Here is a 20812-nt window from a genome sequence, read left to right as displayed (position 1 = left end):
TAAATGATTCCATTATGCACTAACAACTCAAACTTACAAACATCATAAAGCTTGCAAAGTGACACGACTACACTAATTGGCCTGCAGTGGGAATGGCTTCATTTTAATTGCATTAGTGCAACTTCAACTTCTAGTGTTGGGTGAATGAATAATGTTAAAACAAAATGGAAGGTAATATAAAATCCAATTGCTGTAAATGAAATGCTGTAATTTTGTGTTTGGCTGATTATTATGTATCTGTCCCTTTATTAGTACAGCAGCCCCCAAACACAACATGGTATATGTGAAGGAGGTAAGAAATGTGTATCTGTACATTGTAATTTCTTTACAATATTCCTGACTCCTGGCTGTCTGAGCCTTTCAAGAAGAAGCCCCCACACACACACACACACACACACACACACACACACACACACACACACACACACACACACACACACACACACACACACACACATCGACACACAGCGATCTGCTTGTCTTAAGGCATGACGATCAATAATGTGCGCTTTAGAAAGGTACGGATCACAGGATTGATTATTGGATGTCTGACAGTAATATTTAATTATATTGACAGGCTGCACTTACAGTTGTCCTTGAAGCTTAATCACATAATGGTACAGCTTCATCAGATGTGTCTGACAATCCCATTCATTAAGGACAGACACAGATCAATTTCCTGCATGAAGAGTGTCCAAGAAATCAAGATGACAAAACAAAAAGCTGCACGGTTAGCGAATACTGTATGTTTTTTAATATTTAATCAGTAATGTTACCAGCTAAAATATTGTAATCAGATTACAGACACTTTTGAAAAACAAAAAGATAACTTCTTGGATTACTTTAAATTATTTCTGTTTTCAAGGTGACATTCAATTCAGCACTGAAAAAATACACAAGTTTAAGTTTGTGGCCACCTGTGAGAGTCTGACCACAAGTCAGAGACCACTATGATGACTCACCAGATACGTTTGATGGATTGTTTTTGTCTTCTTCTAATGCCTCTTAAGGGGAAAGTAATCCAAAAGTAACGTTAATTAGTTGGGGTAATCCAAACACACAGGATTATATTTAGAAAGTAACCTACCCAACCCTTCCACTAATCCCCACAAAGAGATTTGAGTGCCATTCCATTCAGCAACAGCAACACAAAAACACAGTGACAGTAATATCAGCCTGCCACTTTCTAAATAGACAGTAGAGAGACAGAGAGTCGCAGCAGCCACAGCACTCACAGTGAGTGTGTGTGTGAGTGTGAGTGTGTGAGTGTGTGTGTGTGAGTGTGTGAGTGTGCGCGTGCGTGCATGTGTGCCGCGCGTCGATCTGCCAGTCTTTTGTTTAGAGAGCCATGCTGTCTAAATGGGCACCGCGGGGAGAGGCTGGGCTTCGGCTAGCTGGTAGTGACAGTTATAAATGGCACCCTATTCCCTATATATTGCAATACCTTTGACCAGAGAATAGGGTGCCATTTGGGATTCAACTTCTCTTTGCCCCCAGACAGCTTAGTAAGACAGAGACCCAGATCATGACTTTGATCGGAAGGAGATGGTGGCATATCAAGATCGGGGTCTGTCTGGTCTGTCAGTAAAACGGAGAGGGGAGCAACAACTTATACCCCGCTCGCCCCCTCTGTCACCAGCCCGACACTGACCCAGCAGCCGCCTCTTCACAGTCCGACACTGGGCCGAGGATGTTGTGTCAAAGCCGGCAACAAACAAATAGTCACAGCCAATGCTGTCATCTGGCAGCAAATTATTCATGTGAGTGTGAAGGCAGCAGAGACAAGCTGAGAATATAGGATCATATGAAAAGACATTGAAGAACCTGACAAAAGAGGGACCTCAGTGTTTTACCCAAAAGGCTCAAAAGGCTTCAATCTATGCGGGCCGACACCTGTGTCTCTCTGTGCCATGGCTCCAACGGACCTGCTCTGACTTGGAGCCAAGGCAAGGCCCTGGATACTTTTCAGCTGGCATTTTCATAACAATGGCTAACTGTGAACTTCAACACCTTCCCACAAAGCAACAGTCTTGAATGATTAGTGTCTCACTCCTAATGGAAACACAATAAGACTAGAGCATAAAAATGAACATAAAAGACGTGAGATCCTGGCTGGAGTTAATAAACACAGTCCTGAACAGATACTGGTCAGCTACTTCTCTCTCCCTGTGTCCCTGCAGTGCCTGTGTGAGGGAAGCTGCAGCAGTCGTGATAGTTAGACAAAGCCAGGAGAACCAGCAATCTTAACTCAGCCGACCTGACTGCCTGGCAGGGAGGCAAGGAGGATACAGACCTATCTCCCCACCACTCTGCAGAAGATATAGAACACTTTAAATGTAGCCAGGCAGCCCACAACTCTACTGACACTCTACTGCAGATACAATATCCTATATGATATCTGATGTTTGGAACTCTTGAATAATTACAGAGAGGAGAGGACCCTCAAGATCGTTTCTATTAAAATGACTCCATTGACAACACAGCAATAAGCAGCTCAATGTCATTGAAGTGCCTCTATTACAATCACAAGCTACAACATCCTGGTCCTTTATGCCACGGTGGAAAGATTTCTCAATAACAATGTAGAGGTCCTCATCATGAGAAAATCAAACAAATGGGCCTATTGCAATTCAAGCAGAGGAATTGGTCCAAATGCACATACTATGAATACTTTGTTTTGAGATGTGCCTATTTTAGGAAGTCATTAAAGCAAACTCGATGCAGATGTGATTTTACTCAAGAAAGCAACAAACCCATGCAGCTACACAGTGTCAGGGAGAATTAACCAAGAGTGACAAGAGAGAGAGAGAGAGAGAGAGAGAGAGAGAGAGAGAGAGAGGGTTGGAGAGAGAGAGAGAGAGAGAGAGAGAGAGAGAGAGAGAGAGAGAGAGAGAGAGAGAGAGAGAGAGAGAGAGAGAAAGAGAGACAGAGAGAGAGAGAGAGAGAGAGAGAGAGAGAGAGAGAGAGAGAGAGAGAGAGAGAGAGAGAGAGAGAGAGAGAGAGAAACAGAGAGAGAAACAGAGAGAGAAACAGAGAGAGAAACAGAGAGGGAGAGTTCCTGCCATCCTCTTTGCAAGTCCAGCCTCAGTTTCCTGTTAAGAGCTCTGGTTTATTAGGTCTCAGATTGCCTTTTCTGTACACTGCTCCAAAGTCCAGAGAGATAAGAGCAGTTCAGAATTGGTGAAGCCATTGAAAAATGCATCAAAGATGATGTGGGCCAGAACTCTCTGAGAATCTGAGCAGGACTCTATGCTTGTAGCTGAACTAAGAGAATCAAGTCTGCTTCTACTGCTGCATTCGCCAGAGCTTAAATTCACCATTCACTTAACCCAAAACATAATTGATAAATGATGAAGAAAAGGAATTCAGAAGTAACAGTGTTTTTATGAGTAGCCAGTGACATCAGTTTTATGGGACCGGGGTTATGAGAGAGATGTTGCTCTAACAGAGCCCTGTATTCCCTAGAGGACAGCTCAACCCTTCTCATCTCTCCTTTCTTTCACATACACTCCCTCTCTCTTTCATAGCTCTCCCTCTGGCCCTCTATCAATGCTGCCCAGACAGGATTTACACACTCCCAGACTATCAGTTACCTACATAGTGTACAAAACATTGTGCTTCTTCAGACACATGTTAGGTTTCTACCTACAGTACCGTCCGCCATCATGATGTCCTGTCTCTGTCTCTATCTCTCTGTCTCTCTGTCTCTCTCCATCTATTTCTCTGTCTCTCTCCATCTATTTCTCTATCTCTCTCTCTCCATCTATTTCTCTATCTCTCCATCTCTCTCCATCTATTTCTCTATCTCTCTGTCTCCATCTATTTCTCTATCTCTGTCTCTATTTCTCTATCTCTCTGTCTCTCTCCATCTATTTCTCTATCTCTCCATCTCTCTCTCCATCTATTTCTCTATCGCTCTGTCTCTCTCCATCTATTTCTCTATCTCTCTCTCTCTCCATCTATTTCTCTATCTCTCTGTCTCTCGCCATCTATTTCTCTATCTCTCTGTCTCTCTCCATCTATTTCTCTCTCTGTCTCTCTCTCCATCTATTTCTCTATCTCTCTGTCTCTCTCCATCTATATCTCTATCTCTCTGTCTCTCTCCATCTATTTCTCTATCTCTCTGTCTCTCTCCATCTATTTCTCTATCTCTCTGTCTCTCTCCATCTATTTCTCTATCTCTCTGTCTCTCTCCATCTATTTCTCTATCTCTCCATCTCTCTCTCCATCTATTTCTCTATCGCTCTGTCTCTCTCCATCTATTTCTCTATCTCTCTGTCTCTCTCCATCTATTTCTCTATCTCTCTGTCTCTCTCCATCTATTTCTCTATCTCTCCATCTCTCTCTCCATCTATTTCTCTATCGCTCTGTCTCTCTCCATCTATTTCTCTATCTCTCTGTCTCTCTCCATCTGTTTCTCTATCGCTCTGTCTCTCTCCATCTATTTCTCTATCTCTCTGTCTCTCTCCATCTAGTTCTCTATCTCTCTGTCTTTCGCCATCTATTTCTCTATCTCTCTGTCTCTCTCCATCTATTTCTCTATCTCTCTGTCTCTCTCTCCATCTATTTATTTATCTCTCTGTCTCCCTCTACATCTATTTCTCTATCTCTCTGTCTCTCTCTCCATTTATTTCTCTATCTCTCTCTCTCTCTCTCCATCTATTTCTTTATCTCTCTGTCTCTCTCCATCTATTTCTCTATCTCTCTGTCTCTCGCCATCTATTTATCTATCTCTCTGTCTCTCTCCATCTATTTCTCTATCTCTCTGTCTCTCTCTCCATCTATTTCTTTATCTCTCTGTCTCCCTCTCCATCTATTTCTCTATCTCTCTGTCTCTCTCTCCGTCTATTTCTCTCTCTCTCTCTCTCCATCTATTTCTCTATCTCTCTGTCTCTCTCCATCTATATCTCTATCTCTCTGTCTCTCTCCATCTATTTCTCTATCTCTCTGTCTCTCTCCATCTATTTCTCTATCTCTCTGTCTCTCTCCATCTATTTCTCTATCTCTCTGTCTCTCTCCATCTATTTCTCTATCTCTCCATCTCTCTCTCCATCTATTTCTCTATCGCTCTGTCTCTCTCCATCTATTTCTCTATCTCTCTGTCTCTCTCCATCTGTTTCTCTATCGCTCTGTCTCTCTCCATCTATTTCTCTATCTCTCTGTCTCTCTCCTTCTAGTTCTCTATCTCTCTGTCTTTCGCCATCTATTTCTCTATCTCTCTGTCTCTCTCCATCTATTTCTCTATCTCTCTGTCTCTCTCTCCATCTATTTATTTATCTCTCTGTCTCCCTCTACATCTATTTCTCTATCTCTCTGTCTCTCTCTCCATTTATTTCTCTATCTCTCTCTCTCTCTCTCTATCTATTTCTTTATCTCTCTGTCTCTCTCCATCTATTTCTCTATCTCTCTGTCTCTCGCCATCTATTTATCTATCTCTCTGTCTCTCTCCATCTATTTCTCTATCTCTCTGTCTCTCTCTCCATCTATTTCTTTATCTCTCTGTCTCCCTCTCCATCTATTTCTCTATCTCTCTGTCTCTCTCTCCGTCTATTTCTCTCTCTCTCTCTCTCTCTCTCTCCATCTATTTCTCTATCTCTCTCTCTCTCTCCATCTATTTCTCTATCTCTCTGTCTCTCTCCATCTATTTCTCTATCTCTCTGTCTCTCCATCTCTCTCTCCCACACGACCCTTTATCTTTCTATCAATTCAATTCAAAGGGCCTCATTGGCATGGGAAACATGTTTACATTGTCAAAGCAAGTGAAATAGATAATAAACAAAAGTGAAACAATCAATAAATAATGAATAGTAAACATTAAAGTTCCAAAGGAATAGAGACATTTCAAATGTCATATTATGTCTATATACAGTACTGTGACGATGTGCAAACAGTTCAAGTATACAAGGGAAAATAAATAAACATACATTTGAGACATATATCACTCCCTTCCATATGTTTCTTCTTCCTATGAAGTGCATAGCTACAACATTGAAAATGTCTAACTCTGAAGTGCCTTCAGTTAAACAACCATATCAGACAGGGGATTGGTAAAGGCTGTTGAACACATGTACATTGACGGGTGATTGGCAGTGGAACCGCTCACCAGCTCAGGGAGACGGACAGACACAAGCTGTTGGACAGGTTTATAGTCTTTTGGGTTACAAATGCCGCAGAGGCTGCTGGGTAGTCCCAAATGCCACACTATTCCCTACAAAGTGCACAACTTTCGACCAGAGGGAATATAGGGAATGGAGTGTCATTTAGGACAAAACCTAGAACACTAGTTGTCAGCCAATCAGCTGACTGCTGGAGCACAGAAACAGGAAGTGCCCTTCAGAAAGCATTGATACATTAACGGAACACTATTAGTGGCTGTAGTCATCAATCACCAATCATATCAATCACTAGATTAATTATACAGGTCTGACATCATGACGTCCTAATACATTATTGTGAATAATGAGACCTTTCTGACTAATTTATTCCGAGCACTTACATTGCTCTCAGGCTCTGAAATTAAGTCAAATTTAGATCAACAGCTACACAATGAGATAAAGTAGAAATTAAACCCTTGAAAAACACAAGAAGTATAATTTGGATGCATTCAAGTTCTTAATGAAAATAGAGTAGACATTCTGCGCTCGTTTTTGTTATTATAATTCTGGATATCGAATTAGGAAGAAGTGAATTTGAGGACCAGTTTGAAATAAGTGATGTATAATGCATTCATGTGTATTCTTCTGGGATTTTAAAATATAATTTTTAAAACCAAAAACATAATCAAATCAAAGGAACCAGAATCCAATGTTTTTCTAGGAACCGTAATCAAGTCAGTGGATTGTGAAGAATGGACTGAAACAGTGTTATTACAATGACTAGATGCAACCTAGTAGTCTGTTCTGTCTCTGTCCTGTTTAAACACAGAACCCAGCAAAAGAAACCATTTAACCTCAGGCCATGGAGGTGTCCCAAATGAAACCCTATTCCCTACATAGCCCAAAGAGCTCTGGTCAAAAGTAGTGCACTATGTAGATAATAGGTGGCCATTTGGGATGTACACTCCAGAGTCAACAAGGCCATGTGGAGCTACAGAGCAGCACAGCGAGGACTGGGACCAAATCAAGGAAAATCAATGTTGTGTTGGGGCCAAAAAAATCAGTGTGTTACATTATATTTCTGTTATTCATTAAACACAAACAGCGTTGAAGCCAGATCATGTGGCCTGATAACAAAAGAGAAGCAATTATAATGTACCAGGGTTGAACAGGGCTAACGTCACAGTGGCGAGCCACTCCAAAGAGAGCTGGGTTTTAACCTGCAGTGTAGCGCTGTGCAGGAAGGCTGGGACATCACACACAGCACAGAGAGAGACTTTAAGGGCTTCTGTTCCAAGGCTGATTTACATAAGGCAACAGTCTGTCAGCATTAGATGGGTGACTAAGGAAACACAATGCACATATTGTTTAGACAGAGTTGCTAGTGTGTGTTGTGACATACGCCTGCCTACTTTATGTGAAAACAGGTTTGTACTGGGAAACAAGCACATATTGGAGACGTATGTTTCTGGTGTGTGCATGTAAAGCTATGTATTTAATGTACAGTGCATGTGGAAATGAGATAACATGGAATCTATTCCAATTTAGTTTCACGCCAAGTGTTGAAATCAAATATGATTCTGTCCACTATGGCAATGCTGTAATCACTAACAAAGGTTTTTCCTTTCATGTGTCACATCCTAATCTGCCCCCTATGCTAAGGTGACAAGCCTTATATTTACACCTGGTAAGGTGTACACTGAATGTACATTAGGAACTCCTTCGTAATATTGAATTACACCCCTTTTTGCCCTCAGAACAGCCTCAATTCTTCAGGGCATGGACTCTACAAGGTGTCGAATGCATTCCACAGGGATGCTAGACCATGTTGACTCCAATGCTTCCCATAGTTGTGGTGGGGCACCATTCTTTATACACATGGGCAACTTTTGAGCATGAAAAACCCAGCAGTGTTGCAGTTCTTGACACACTCAAACCGGTGCGTCTGGCAGATACTATCGTACCCCGTTCAAAGGCACTTAAATCTTTTGTCTTGCCAATTCACCCTCTGAATGGCACACCTACACAATCCATGTCTCAAATGTCTTAAGAATTAAAATCCTTTATTTTACCTGACTCCTGCCCTTTATCTACACTGATGGAAGTGGATTTAACAATTGACAATCCCAAATCTAGGTCCTTGATTGGCCAGCTGTTAGTTCCATGGGCCAGGCAACATGGCGTTTTAGGTGACATATCCTTCAATGACAGCTGGACACTTGACTGGGTTAATAAACACTGTTAAATTCAAACTCTGCTAATTCCCCTTGTCTTTCAGGCTGTGGTTGGGCGTAGCAGGGACGTGAAGGGTCACAGCACACACACGCATGGACACACACACAGCCTGGGTGACACATTCTCTCACGGACTCACTCCAGGAGACGTGTCACATTACAGAGGCAGGTCCCTCTCAGTCTGTGGCTCAGCCGTGGCACTCTGTCACTCAACGTGTCCATAGCCAGGATCAGCATTATATTTGCATTCTATATGCATTATATTAACACAATCCTCTCCTGGTTATAGCTATCATCAATAAGCAAATACATGATTCTGCTCTGCTTCAATGTAGCTAGCTAACTATCAATAATAGTCAAATAAAGCTTAAATAGCCTAAAATGCTTTGCCTACATGTATCATTTGATCAACTGTGAGAAAAGTCAGAGAAGGTTTTCAGGACACATGAATCATACATGAATGATGACACAGACACTTAAGGAATCCATCCCCTCCCCCCATACAGTACCTTATTGTCACGCTTGCCATCTGCCAAGGCTTGTGAAGTGAACATGGAGCATGTCTGTCTTCTCTCAGGACACAAATCCTGTCATCACAGCCTTCTCTCTCTGCATTCACAGGGCATGTCTCGACAGGACTCCTCCTCCTCTCTCTGGATGGAGCCTAGTATTCATGCCAAATGGCACCCTAGTCCCTTTGTAGTGCACTAGCCCTCTGGTTAAAAGCAGTGCACTATATAGAGGATAGGGTGCCGTTTGAGACATAGCCAGGGCTTACGGATGTCCAGTTAGGGCAGTGAACCGGTAGAGCCAGACTAGACGCGGTATTCAGGCTACGTTGCGGACTGTGTGTCGACCCACAGGTTGGGCCGTCACATCACATTTAATTTCAATACTTCAAAGATACATCAAGGTCTCTCCTGTTGCTGAGGTGGGCAACAGACTTGGAGAGGAAATTAAGATGGCATGGTAGAGAGGATCCCCAGTAGCCAACAGACTTGAAGAGGAAATGAAGATGACATGATAGAGAGGATCCCCAGAAGCCAACAGACTTGAAGAGGAAATGAAGAACCATGATGGAGAGGATCCCCAGTAGCCAACAGACTTGAAGAGGAAATGAAGATGACATGATGGAGAGGTTCCCCAGTAGCCAACAGACTTGAAGAGGAAATGAAGATGACATGATGGAGAGGATCCCCAGTAGCCAACAGACTTGAAGAGGAAATTAAGATGACATGATAGAGAGGATCCCCAGTAGCCAACAGACTTGAAGAGGAAATGAAGATGACATGATGGAGAGGATCCCTAGTAGCCAACAGACTTGAAGAGGAAATGAAGAACCATGATGGAGAGGATCCCCAGTAGCCAACAGACTTGAAGAGGAAATGAAGATGACATGATGGAGAGGTTCCCCAGTAGCCAACAGACTTGAAGAGGAAATGAAGATGACATGATGGAGAGGATTCCCAGTAGCCAACAGACTTAAAGAGGGAATGAAGATGACATGATGGAGAGGATCCCCAGTAGCCAACAGACTTGAAGAAGAAATGAAGAACCATGATAGAGAGGATCCCCAGTAGCCAACAGACTTGAAGAGGAAATGAAGATGACATGATGGAGAGGTTCCCCAGTAGCCAACAGACTTGAAGAGGAAATTAAGATGACATGGTAGAGAGGATCCCCAGTAGCCAACAGACTTGAAGAGGAAATTAAGATGACATGGTAGAGAGGATCCCCAGTAGCCAACAGACTTGAAGAGGAAATGAAGATGACATGGTAGAGAGGATCCCCAGTAGCCAACAGACTTGAAGAGGAAATTAAGTAGAGGGGAGACATGATGAAGAGGATCCCCAGTAGCCAACATACTTGAAGAGGAAATGAAGTAGAGGGGAGACATGATGGAGTGGCTCCCTGATACACTGATACTAACCTCCATATCAATATTAGTGTCAAGACGTGGGAGATGAAAAACATTTTTCCTTTAGGCAAATGAGTTGAGTGAGTTCAGAGAGCCTCAACCACAAACGAGCATCTGCTCCTGTAGACACTCTATAGCCACACGGGTTCACTACCTTACAGGAACACTAACAGGTTCCTTTGTGGTTTAGAATGGGACGAACACTAGTTTATAAAAGATAGACCATAAAAATAACATAGATAGACCATATGACCAAGCATGAGACGGATCATCACTAATTGGAGTGTCCAACTGCCAGGTGGGGGCCGTCATTTCAGACAAGAGAAGAGCAATAGATTCACTTTTTCAAAATGACATGGGTGAAGATTCTGTTTCACATATCACACACACATATCACACACACATATCACACACACATATCACACACACATTTGGCCACACACAGAGTTGAAGTTGACTGAGAAGGAGTCAGACAGTGACTGCGTCCCAAATGCCACCCCATTCTCTACATAGTGCACTACTTTTGAAGCACAATTTTTTTGGGGGGGGTTACAAAAGTAGTGCACTATATAGGGAATAGGATGCAATTTGGGACACAGGACTATCCATGAATGACACCCTAAATAACTGAAGCTAGAAAATCCAACAGTGATTAAATTATTCTATTTTGAACTCTTCTTCTAAGGCGGGACAGGACTTTGAATCCAAACTTCAAAGAGCAGAGAAACAAACAGATAGACTGCCTTCATAAGAAAACCAAATTACTAGTGTTACAGAGAAATGTGTTTGATCCACATTCAAATGTGGTAAAATGCTAGACTTAAACCCCAGGCTACAACCTATGTGTGTGTGTCCTTAATTATGTATCTGTGTAAGTCTCAGATTGAGTGCATACATTTTCATACAGGTCACCCATGGGAATCGAACCCAAGACACTGGTGTTACAAGCCTCATGCTCTATAAACTGAGCCACACCTACTAACCCCTGTGAAGGACAACATCCAAACAAAACATGGAACAAGAACAAAACACAACAAGTGTGTGTTTGTGTGTGTGTGTGTGTATAAATCTTTTTGTATGCAAGTCATAAGTGTCTCTCTTTGTGTGATTGCACTCACTAACAACCCTGTGGAGGACTATATACACCAAACACAACAAGACTACAACGAGAACATAGCCTCCAAAGCCTCAACAATAACCATTGAATACCTGCTACAATACAATGACACAGCAAACAGCAAAGACCGGAGTTGAAGACTACACAAAGACGGGATTAGCTCCATTAGTGGAGGAATCTGAAACGCAATTAACCTGCCGTGAGCACAGCAAAGCCTCCTCTCAGATTCCTGCTGTATGGCGCCGGACTGGGGGCCAGGGTGGACGAGAGAGGCAAATGGGGGGGTCACAGGCCTGCATCCCAAATGGAACCCTATTCCCTATATAGTGCACTGTTTTTGACCAGGGCCCATATAGTCTCTTCTCACCGCCACCGTTAAGGGCGCATAGGGCTCTGGTCAAAAGTAGTACACTATATAGAGAATAGGGTGCCATTTAGGAGGTGACTAGAGAAGGTGGGGGCAGTAAAAGACTAGGCTACTGCCCTGAGGAATCCACCCTGCAGCAACTCATAAAGAGCAGAATGCAGAGGTCATAGGACCATATGGGTGGGGAGGGAGAAAGTGATAAGGTGAAGACCCCTAGCAGCTCCCTAACAATAGTCCCAATCTGAGCTGGTCATTCTGGGGCAGAAAGGTCTGAGCTGCTGGTATAGGGGGAGAAAGAGGTTAGAGAGAGAGAGAAAGAGAGAGAGAAAGACAGACAGGAAGAGAGACAGAGAGAGAGAAATGGAGAGAGAGAGAGAGAGTGAAAGAGACAGAGAGAGAGAGAGAGAGAGACAGAGAGACAGAGAGAGAGAGAGAGAGAGAGAGACAGAGAGAGAGAGAGAGAGACAGAGAGAGAGAGAGAGAGAGAGAGAGAGAGAGAGAGAGAGAGAGACAGACAGACAGACAGACAGACAGACAGACAGACAGACAGACAGACAGAGAGAGAGAGAGAGAGAGAGAGTAGCAGGTTAGAGTTTTCCACTGCCTGTCTGGAATCTTTTTTTTATTGAGGGATTTTTCCTATTTTCTCTGTTAGCTAGGGGCCACCTGCTTTGTTGTCTCTTTTCCTTTCTTGTTGCTACTTCCACACACACACACACACACACACACACACACACACACACACACACACACACACACACACACACACACACACACACACACACACACACACACACACACACACACACACACACAAACACACACACACACACACACACACAGTGTCATTATGACTGGGAGCGAGGTGTAGCAACATGTAGGCCACCAAGAGGTAAATGGTGACTGTGTAAATGAATGACTAACCGACAGTAGAGAGGGACTATGGGATTAGCCTGCTGACAATAGTCTGATTGAAAGACGTAGGTTGTACCCCAAATGGCACCCTATTTCCTATGGGCCCTGGTCAAAAGAAGTGCACTACATAGGGAATAGGGTACCTTTTGGGACATAACCATAAGCCTAGCTGCTGAAATGTAATCACTCCCTTGAGAGGCTCCTAGCTCTCTGGTGAACAAAGCAAGACAGACAGCTTGTTTAGGTGAGCAGGTTTAAGTACATGCTCACCAAAAGACACGTTATCTCTGATGTAGTGCACTATCCATAGCCGCAGGAAGTAGGGGTGCTGGGGGAGCTGCAGAAAAAAAATCTGAATAAAATAAAAATAAATCACAAAAAATGTTCTATATTTAAAAAAAAATGCAGGTCACTGGGCCTTTATTAGACCTGTATTAGCGGACCGAATAGCCTTCTGTAGAGCAACAAAAAATACCCCCAAACATATTCCCGAGGTTATGGCACTAACTAACACTAACTTTTGTTCTTTCAACGGAACATTCATATTGTCCTTTTATTTTACTACAAGGGTCATTCCACCAACTGGCTGCCTTTTGAGTACTGTGACTTCATGACTATTTTGTATTTTTTTCACCAAATTTAAACATTTTGTCATAAACAGAACATGTTCAAACTTAATAAAAAAATGAGTTCTCCCATCTCAACAGGTAAAAAAATGAGTTCTCCCATCTCAACAGGTAAAAAAGTGAGTTCTCCCATCTCAACAAGTAAAAAAACGAGTTCTCCCATCTCAACAGGTAAAAAAGTGAGTTCTCCCATCTCAACAGGTAAAAAAACGAGTTCTCCCATCTCAACAGGTAAAAAAACGAGTTCTCCCATCTCAACAGGTAAAAAAGTGAGTTCTCCCATCTCAACAGGTAAAAAAATGAGTTCTCCCATCTCAACAGGTAAAGAAATGAGTTCTCCCATCTCAACAGGTAAAAAAAATGAGTTCTCCCATCTCAACAGGTAAAAAAATGAGTTCTCCCATCTCAACAGGTAAAAAAAATGAGTTCTCCCATCGCAACAGGTAAAAAAATGAGTTCTCCCATCTCAACAGGTAAAAAAATGAGTTCTCCCATCTCAACAGGTAAAAAAATGAGTTCTCCCATCTCAACAGGTAAAAAAAAGACTATAGTAAGTTTCAAATAAAATGACATGGTTGGCCGTAACATGGTTGACCGTAACATGGTTGACCGTAACATGGTTGACCGTAACATGGTTGACCGTAACATGGTTGCCCATAACATGGTTGACCGTAACATGGTTGGCCGTAACATGGTTGACCGTAACATGGTTGACCGTAACATTGTTGACCGTAACATGGTTGATGATTTTATTTCAGTCAGCCATGAATTCCCTTGTGACAGGGGGAATGGAAGCTTGTTGTGTGCAACAGGGAGTGGCAATTGAATCCAAGCGTCACAAATTAATTGAATTTGTTCAAACATTTCTAGCCTGTCTATGTGTAACAGGGTTGACTTGTTATACTTGACCGCTCGGTTTTCCACCACAAAACACCAGAAAATGGCCAAAAAGAGTAGAACTAGCTCACCTGCTTTTACACTACCATTAACTATTAGATGGTGAATGTTTCTTTATAAAATAATAATATTTAAAAGGAATAGTTTCACCATATTAAAATGACAGTTCAGTTCACGTAACAGGGTTGACCTTAAAATGAGGGACAGGTTGTTGATTTTTTACCTTAAAATAAATCACTAATCAGAAATAATCTTCAGAAATGACTATGTCAGAGAAAGAACATCACTAGGGCTTTACAATGACTGTGAAAACCTGGAGAAACGTTGGGGTTAAGTGGAGGGACATGACAAAATGCAACATTTTGGCACTTTAGCAAGTCTTTTATAATCATATAAAAAAACTGATTTATTGAATTTTTCATGTGGTCTAGATTAAAGGGCACACCATTTAATATAACAGGCTTTTAGAATTTATAATTGCTGCACAATTTCTACTTAAAATAACACAGGGACGCAAAAGGCACTCATTTCGTGATTTCGTGGAACGACCCACAACCAGCTACAAAACAAATGACTGACTAATTAAGCCACTTACAGTTTATTATTTTCATGCTGAACATTAAAGGAAATTATGGCTTGATTTATTATCTTGAGAATGTTCATCCAGGCACAATATGAAGCTTTATTACAGATTCTTCACTTTCCTACAATAATGCTCACTTAACAAATACAGCTTCTTTTCTAAAACTGAGGTTGTTACATAAAAAACTACAGGCAAAATATAGATACTGGCCTTGGGTTCAGTATACTGAGATTACAGTGGGAGACGGGGACCTCGTGGAGAACACACACAGGCCCCCAGCCTCTACATGCTCACAGTCACACACAAACTGTCAACTCACCATAGTACTGGTAGCTCAGGGCAAAAACAACTATGAGAGGCGATAGGCTTTTAGTCAACATTCTGTGATTGCTTTGTGTGTGTTTGTTTACTTTGAACAGGTGGGGGAACTTTGTTAATGGACGGAAACAATTGAGGTTGGAATTTTCCATTCAAACAAGACAAATCTGGCTCTAGATATGAAGCACCTAGGAAACTGTTAGAATCGCTTTAACCACAAAATATCAAATTCATCTAAATTAACCTCTGTACAACAAATACTGATTTTATACAGAAGACCAACTTTCCATAGTATGATTTACATGTGACCACTTCTTCTATATAAAATCTATTTTCTGAACAACGAAGCGAAGCGCGGTGAAGAGACACACTTACCCATTTCAAGGTCCAACTGAAAAATACACAGTGAAAGAAACTTACCAGGAAAATGATAGTCTTTAAAACTTGTGATATTATTCCTAAAAAAAATACAAAAAGACTCCACACAAAATCCTTTAGTCCTTTAGCATAAAAGCTCAGTCAGTCTGCAGTCCCAGAGAGAGAGAGAGAGCGTGTGAAATAGCCCAGGTGGTTGGGGCTAGCCGCTACAGGTGGAGGCAAAGAAGCAGGGAAAGAAGGAAGGTTGCAGCACTTCAAATGAACTGCTCTCTAGTCTAACTCCTCTGGCTGGAGCTTCTCTAACTGCCTGCCACTGCCTGGTCTCCTTGCTGTGCTGTGTGAACAGGCCACCGTCCATAGAGATTCCACTGAATCCTGGGAGTCTTGCTGGGGTCACTGGAGCTCGATGTCTCCTGAGACACTCTCAACTGAATACCCACTGAGCTCTGAACAGGCCAGCCCAGCCTCAGCCAATGCCCTAGTATGATGTCACAGGTGTTGAGTTTCAGACAGCATTTTGGGGGATGGGTTGTAAGGGGCCTTGGCCAATTGGAGGGTTTGTTGACAAGTTTTATTCTACACAGGTAGAGCCAGACCTTCCCCCTCTCTCCCACTTCACCTGGCGCCAGAACAAAAGGGAAGAAGAGACAGACAGAGAGTGGGGGTGGGGAAGGGGATTCAGGTTAGGTTGTGTTGCTGACTATGGAGGAGTCGTTATTTGTTTGAAAACATGAATACGGACTCTCTCTAACCAGCTGTACTGCTAATCCGGTTTGTGAGGTGAAAGAGTTTAAAAGGAACATTCATTTTCAGTTCAAACTCAACCTGTCTGAACAAATAAAATAGTTATTATAAAGCTAAAGACCGTTCAATAAGTGTCCCACTGGGCACAGACGTCAATTCAACTTTTATTCCACGTGGGATCAACGTAATTTCATTGAAATGACGGGGAAACAATGTTGAGTCAACCAGTGTGTGCCCAGTGGGGTGTTATTTCTGCAAACTTTTATCCAAAGCATATTTTCTTGAGTTGAAGGAGCTAGTGAGAGTGCATTCCTGTGTTTACTTGAGCGTGGCACTACTGATTGCTTATGACTGAGTGGTGCTTCAACTGAATGCAGAATAACCCTCTCTGTCCGTTTTCACTTTCAGCCTGTTTCCTGCAGCCTGTACAGTTCATGTATGTCTGTCAGTCAAGCTGAACTAAAACAGCACGCATTTCTTTGTTTCCTTGAGCTTGGTTGTGATCGCTTAGCACAATAAAGACTGCAAATATTATTTGAACATAGGTCTGGTAACAGCAGCATCTACTGCATCTACAACCCCTCTCTCTCTCTCAAGCCGAACTGAAACAAAGCCCAGCTGTAATACTCCTGAGAGATGTCATGGTCATACTCCCACGGGGGTGTTGAGAGGAGGATTCATTACATCCTAATATCACACAACACTTTTTCAAACTTCTCACATTACTCACAGACAGATTTACAATGCCAGAAAAATGAGCTCCATACAATTTCACTGGGTCGAAAGAAACATGGAACATGAAAGTGTGTGTGTGTGTGTGTGTGTGTGTGTGTGTATGTGTGTGTGTGTGTGTGTGTGTGTGTGTGTGTGTGTGTGTGTGTGTGTGTGTGTGTGTGTGTGTGTGTGTGTGTGTGTGTGTGTGTGTGTGTGTGTGTGTGTGTGTGTGTGTGTGTGTGAATGACCACCTGGCAAAGGAAGCAGGTGAGGCTGGTGGCATTTCTTCCCCCATTCCAATTACATGGACACACACGCCCACACATGCACACACATACACACACAGGCCAGGGTTTCCATTAGCCAGTAATAGCCGGCTTTTGGACTATAAAAAAATAGAAAAGCCAATAATTAAAATTGGCGCCGTCCAATTGTCCAGGTGAAGAAAAAATCCCACTATGATTATTATTTTTTTGCCTATTCATTGACGAAAATACCAGTCGATGTAAATACATTTGAATGGTCATGCTTATCAGTCTATTGGTTAATTTGCATAATTTAGTGAAATTAAATTGGCACGTGTACAGTATATTTGTTATGTATCTTATTCATCACACGTATACAGCATACAGACACAGAGCCTTTGAGCTGGAAATCTGCTACAGCAAATACACAGGCAACGGAAGGCAGTTTCATCAACACGTCACACACCACTTTGCAGTGAGCTGGAGGCAGAATAATTGTTTGAAACCTGACTGTTTTACTACATATTTTGAGGTATGTGTTACCGTCCTTCAAAGTAGCCCAGCCAAAATCAAACCATATCTGTGACGGCAATTATTTTATATCAACTTTCTTTCCTTGTCCAGTAGCCAAAAACACATCCTAGTCATATTAGAAACCCATGTAGTTGTTACATATCACATCTCCCCTCTTTCTAAATGTCTGCTGTCTTGTGCACATTGCTGTACTTATAATGTGAAGAAATCATATTTTCTCAACATTTTAAGCTAAACGTTCTGATCTGTTCCATCAGCCTCCTTGCTTTTCCTATGTTTTTTCTATAGCTTAGGCCTAGTGGAAACACTTATCTCCCTCACTAGCTGTCAGAGAAGCTCACAGATTACTGCACCTGTACATAGCCCATCTATCATTTAGCCCAAACAACTACCTCTCCCCCTACTGTATTTATTTATTTATTTTGTTCCTTTACACCCCATTATTTCTATCTCTACTTTGCACATTCTTCCACTGTAAATCTACCATTCCAGTGTTTTACTTGCTATATTGTATCTACTTTGCCACCATGGACTTTTTTTGCCTTTACCTCCCTTATCTCACCTCATTTGCTCACATCGTATACAGACTTGTTTATACTGTATTATTGACTGTATGTTTGTTTTACTCCATGTGTAACTCTGTGTTGTTGTATGTGTCGAACTGCTTTGCTTTATCTTGGCCAGGTCGCAATTGTAAATGAGAACTTGTTCTCAACCTCCCGACCTGGTTAAATACAGGTGAAATAAAATGTAAAAAAATAAATACTGGTTGTATAAATTTTGGATCTCTCATCCCACAACTGTCCCTATTTCTTTCTCGACAAGCTGACCAATAGAATAGGTGAATTTTTCCTACTATGGGGGATAGTAGATTGACATAAGATAGTGATTTTTCTGTTTGTTACTCGTCTTGTTTGTGAGGAAAAGTAAATGTGGACATTTATTCTAACATCTTCAAAGTACACGGTAAGAACAACACACGTCATTGCATCCTCGACTTGCATTTTCTGTTAAGATGAATTACCATGATCTACATGTGATTTCTGTCATTCTGAGCACGTGGTGGACGCCTGAATCAGGTTACGCACCCAATGCATATGGGTCCAGTCATTTTCTCAAATGTCCAGTCAATTAAAATGCTGCTGGTCACGTCAGGCGCCTCATTTTCCTAACGGAAACGCTGACTCAGGCACACACTAACGCAGACGCACATGCACACACACACACACACACACACACACACACACACACACACACACACACATGCAAACACACACACACAGGTCCGCTTGATAAGTAGCGTGAAGGGCTGGTTAATGACCGTCTCATAATCATGCTTTCAAAAACAATGTGTCAGGAGGAAATCCAGTCATCTGTGAAGAGGAACACTACCTCCCATGCCTACAGTTATGCTGCAACTTACTAAAGCAAGGATACGTGATAAAACATTTGAATTGAATGATAGACGGACACACAAACACACACACACACACACACACACACACACACACACACACACACACACACACACACACACACACACACACACACACACACACACACACACAAACAGACACACACACACACACACACACACACAAACAAACACACACACACACACACACACACACACACACACACACACACACACACACACACACACACACACACACACACACACACACACACACACACACACACACACACACACACACATACATTTGGGGAACTGTAAATAGGCACACTCACAAGCTAGCTAATGTCGTCCTTAATTCTCGCCATTATGTTGAGTGGCTATTAACTCACTATGTGCCACTAAAGGACGAGTGTTCACAGAGACCTTTCATTACTGGAGGGCTAGGGTTAAAAACAGCCTTTACAGTTTTTTTGGATTGCTTAAGCACGATTTTCAAAACAGGGCCCGTGTTTTCAAAACACTACACACAATTAGCACAACCACACACCCAAGTAGCAAAACACTACAGATCCTTTGCAAAATTAAACACTCTTGTAAAAACTATACACTTCTTTTTAAAAACCACACTTTGTTACCATATGAAACACACACGTTTCACATTACTATACTCTGTTGACACGAGTTACACTCTGCTGTGATAAACCTAAAACACTTTTAGCACTTCTACTTCCCTATGATTAGAGTAGGCTACTATCAACAAAGTACAAATATAATGTAAATTCACCAAACACTACACAAGACCAATGTTGCAGACTGAAGAAACTCATTTATTTCTCAACACGCCCAAAATGTTGACATGGAGATTCATAATACTGTAACCAAACGTCACTTTACATATTGTAAGTTCAAAAAAATAAATAAAAAAATAACTAGACATTGTCTCTTCGCCTAGCTGGATCTGGCCAGAGAATTTCATCAACATCGCAGGCAATGTTGTCATTAACAAGACACCTTGGAAAGAAACGTCTTGAATGAAGAATCCATCCTTGCATTGAAGCTACCGCCATCTGGTCACAGCCCTCCTCCATGGCTTGGATGAGGGGTACCTCAGCCTGGAACGGAGATCATATACCTTCCACCGCCATGCCGAGAAAAAACTCTTCTATAGGGTTGAGGAATGGAGAGTATGGTGGAAGATATAGGACTGTGAAATGTGGATGTTGCTGAAACCAGTTCTGAACCAGAGCAGAGCGGTGGAAAGACACATTGTCCCAGACAACAATGTATTGCATATGATCGATTTGATTTGCTGCTGTTATGTTGTGCAATTGGTCCAAGAATGTAAGTATGAGGGCTGTGTTGTAAGGGCCCATATGAGCATGGTGGTGGAGGACCCCATTCTGGGTAATGGCTGCACGTTGCCCTGGGACATTGACTATAGCCCTGTGGCCAATGATGTTTCTTCCCCTCATTCGTGTACTCGTCAGGTTGAACCCAGCGTCATCTACGTAAATGAACTCATGCTGGATCTCCTCTCCATCCATTCGTAAAACAGTGTCAGGCAAAATTGTGTAGTTCAGTGTAGATCTAGTATACATATTACAGTACCGTAAAAGATTGTGAGACAGTATGCAAGATCACACTGCTAAAGTGAATACAAACCACTGCATAATCATGCCGCAGTCGTTTCACCCTTTCGGAATTGCGCTC

At 42.1% G+C, this 20812-nt stretch overlaps 1 protein-coding gene across 4 annotated transcripts in view; it reads right to left on the bottom strand.

The window, feature by feature from the left end:
* The window catches only part of LOC139409406 (protein tyrosine phosphatase receptor type Fa), a 424559-nt gene that overhangs the window by 309412 nt on the left and 94335 nt on the right, over positions 1–20812 (bottom strand). The window contains exon 1 of one of the 4 annotated variants that reach the window (XM_071154521.1): positions 15491–15871. The exons of the other annotated variants lie outside the window; for them this stretch is intronic. The gene's annotated coding sequence lies outside the window, so the exon portion shown is untranslated. Of the gene's footprint in view, positions 1–15490; positions 15872–20812 lie in introns of those variants that run through there. 4 annotated transcript variants of the gene reach the window in all.

Source organism: Oncorhynchus clarkii, chromosome 5, assembly GCF_045791955.1.
Source record: "Oncorhynchus clarkii lewisi isolate Uvic-CL-2024 chromosome 5, UVic_Ocla_1.0, whole genome shotgun sequence".
Taxonomy (NCBI): domain Eukaryota; kingdom Metazoa; phylum Chordata; class Actinopteri; order Salmoniformes; family Salmonidae; genus Oncorhynchus; species Oncorhynchus clarkii.
This window is presented reverse-complemented; position numbering and strand designations above follow the sequence as displayed.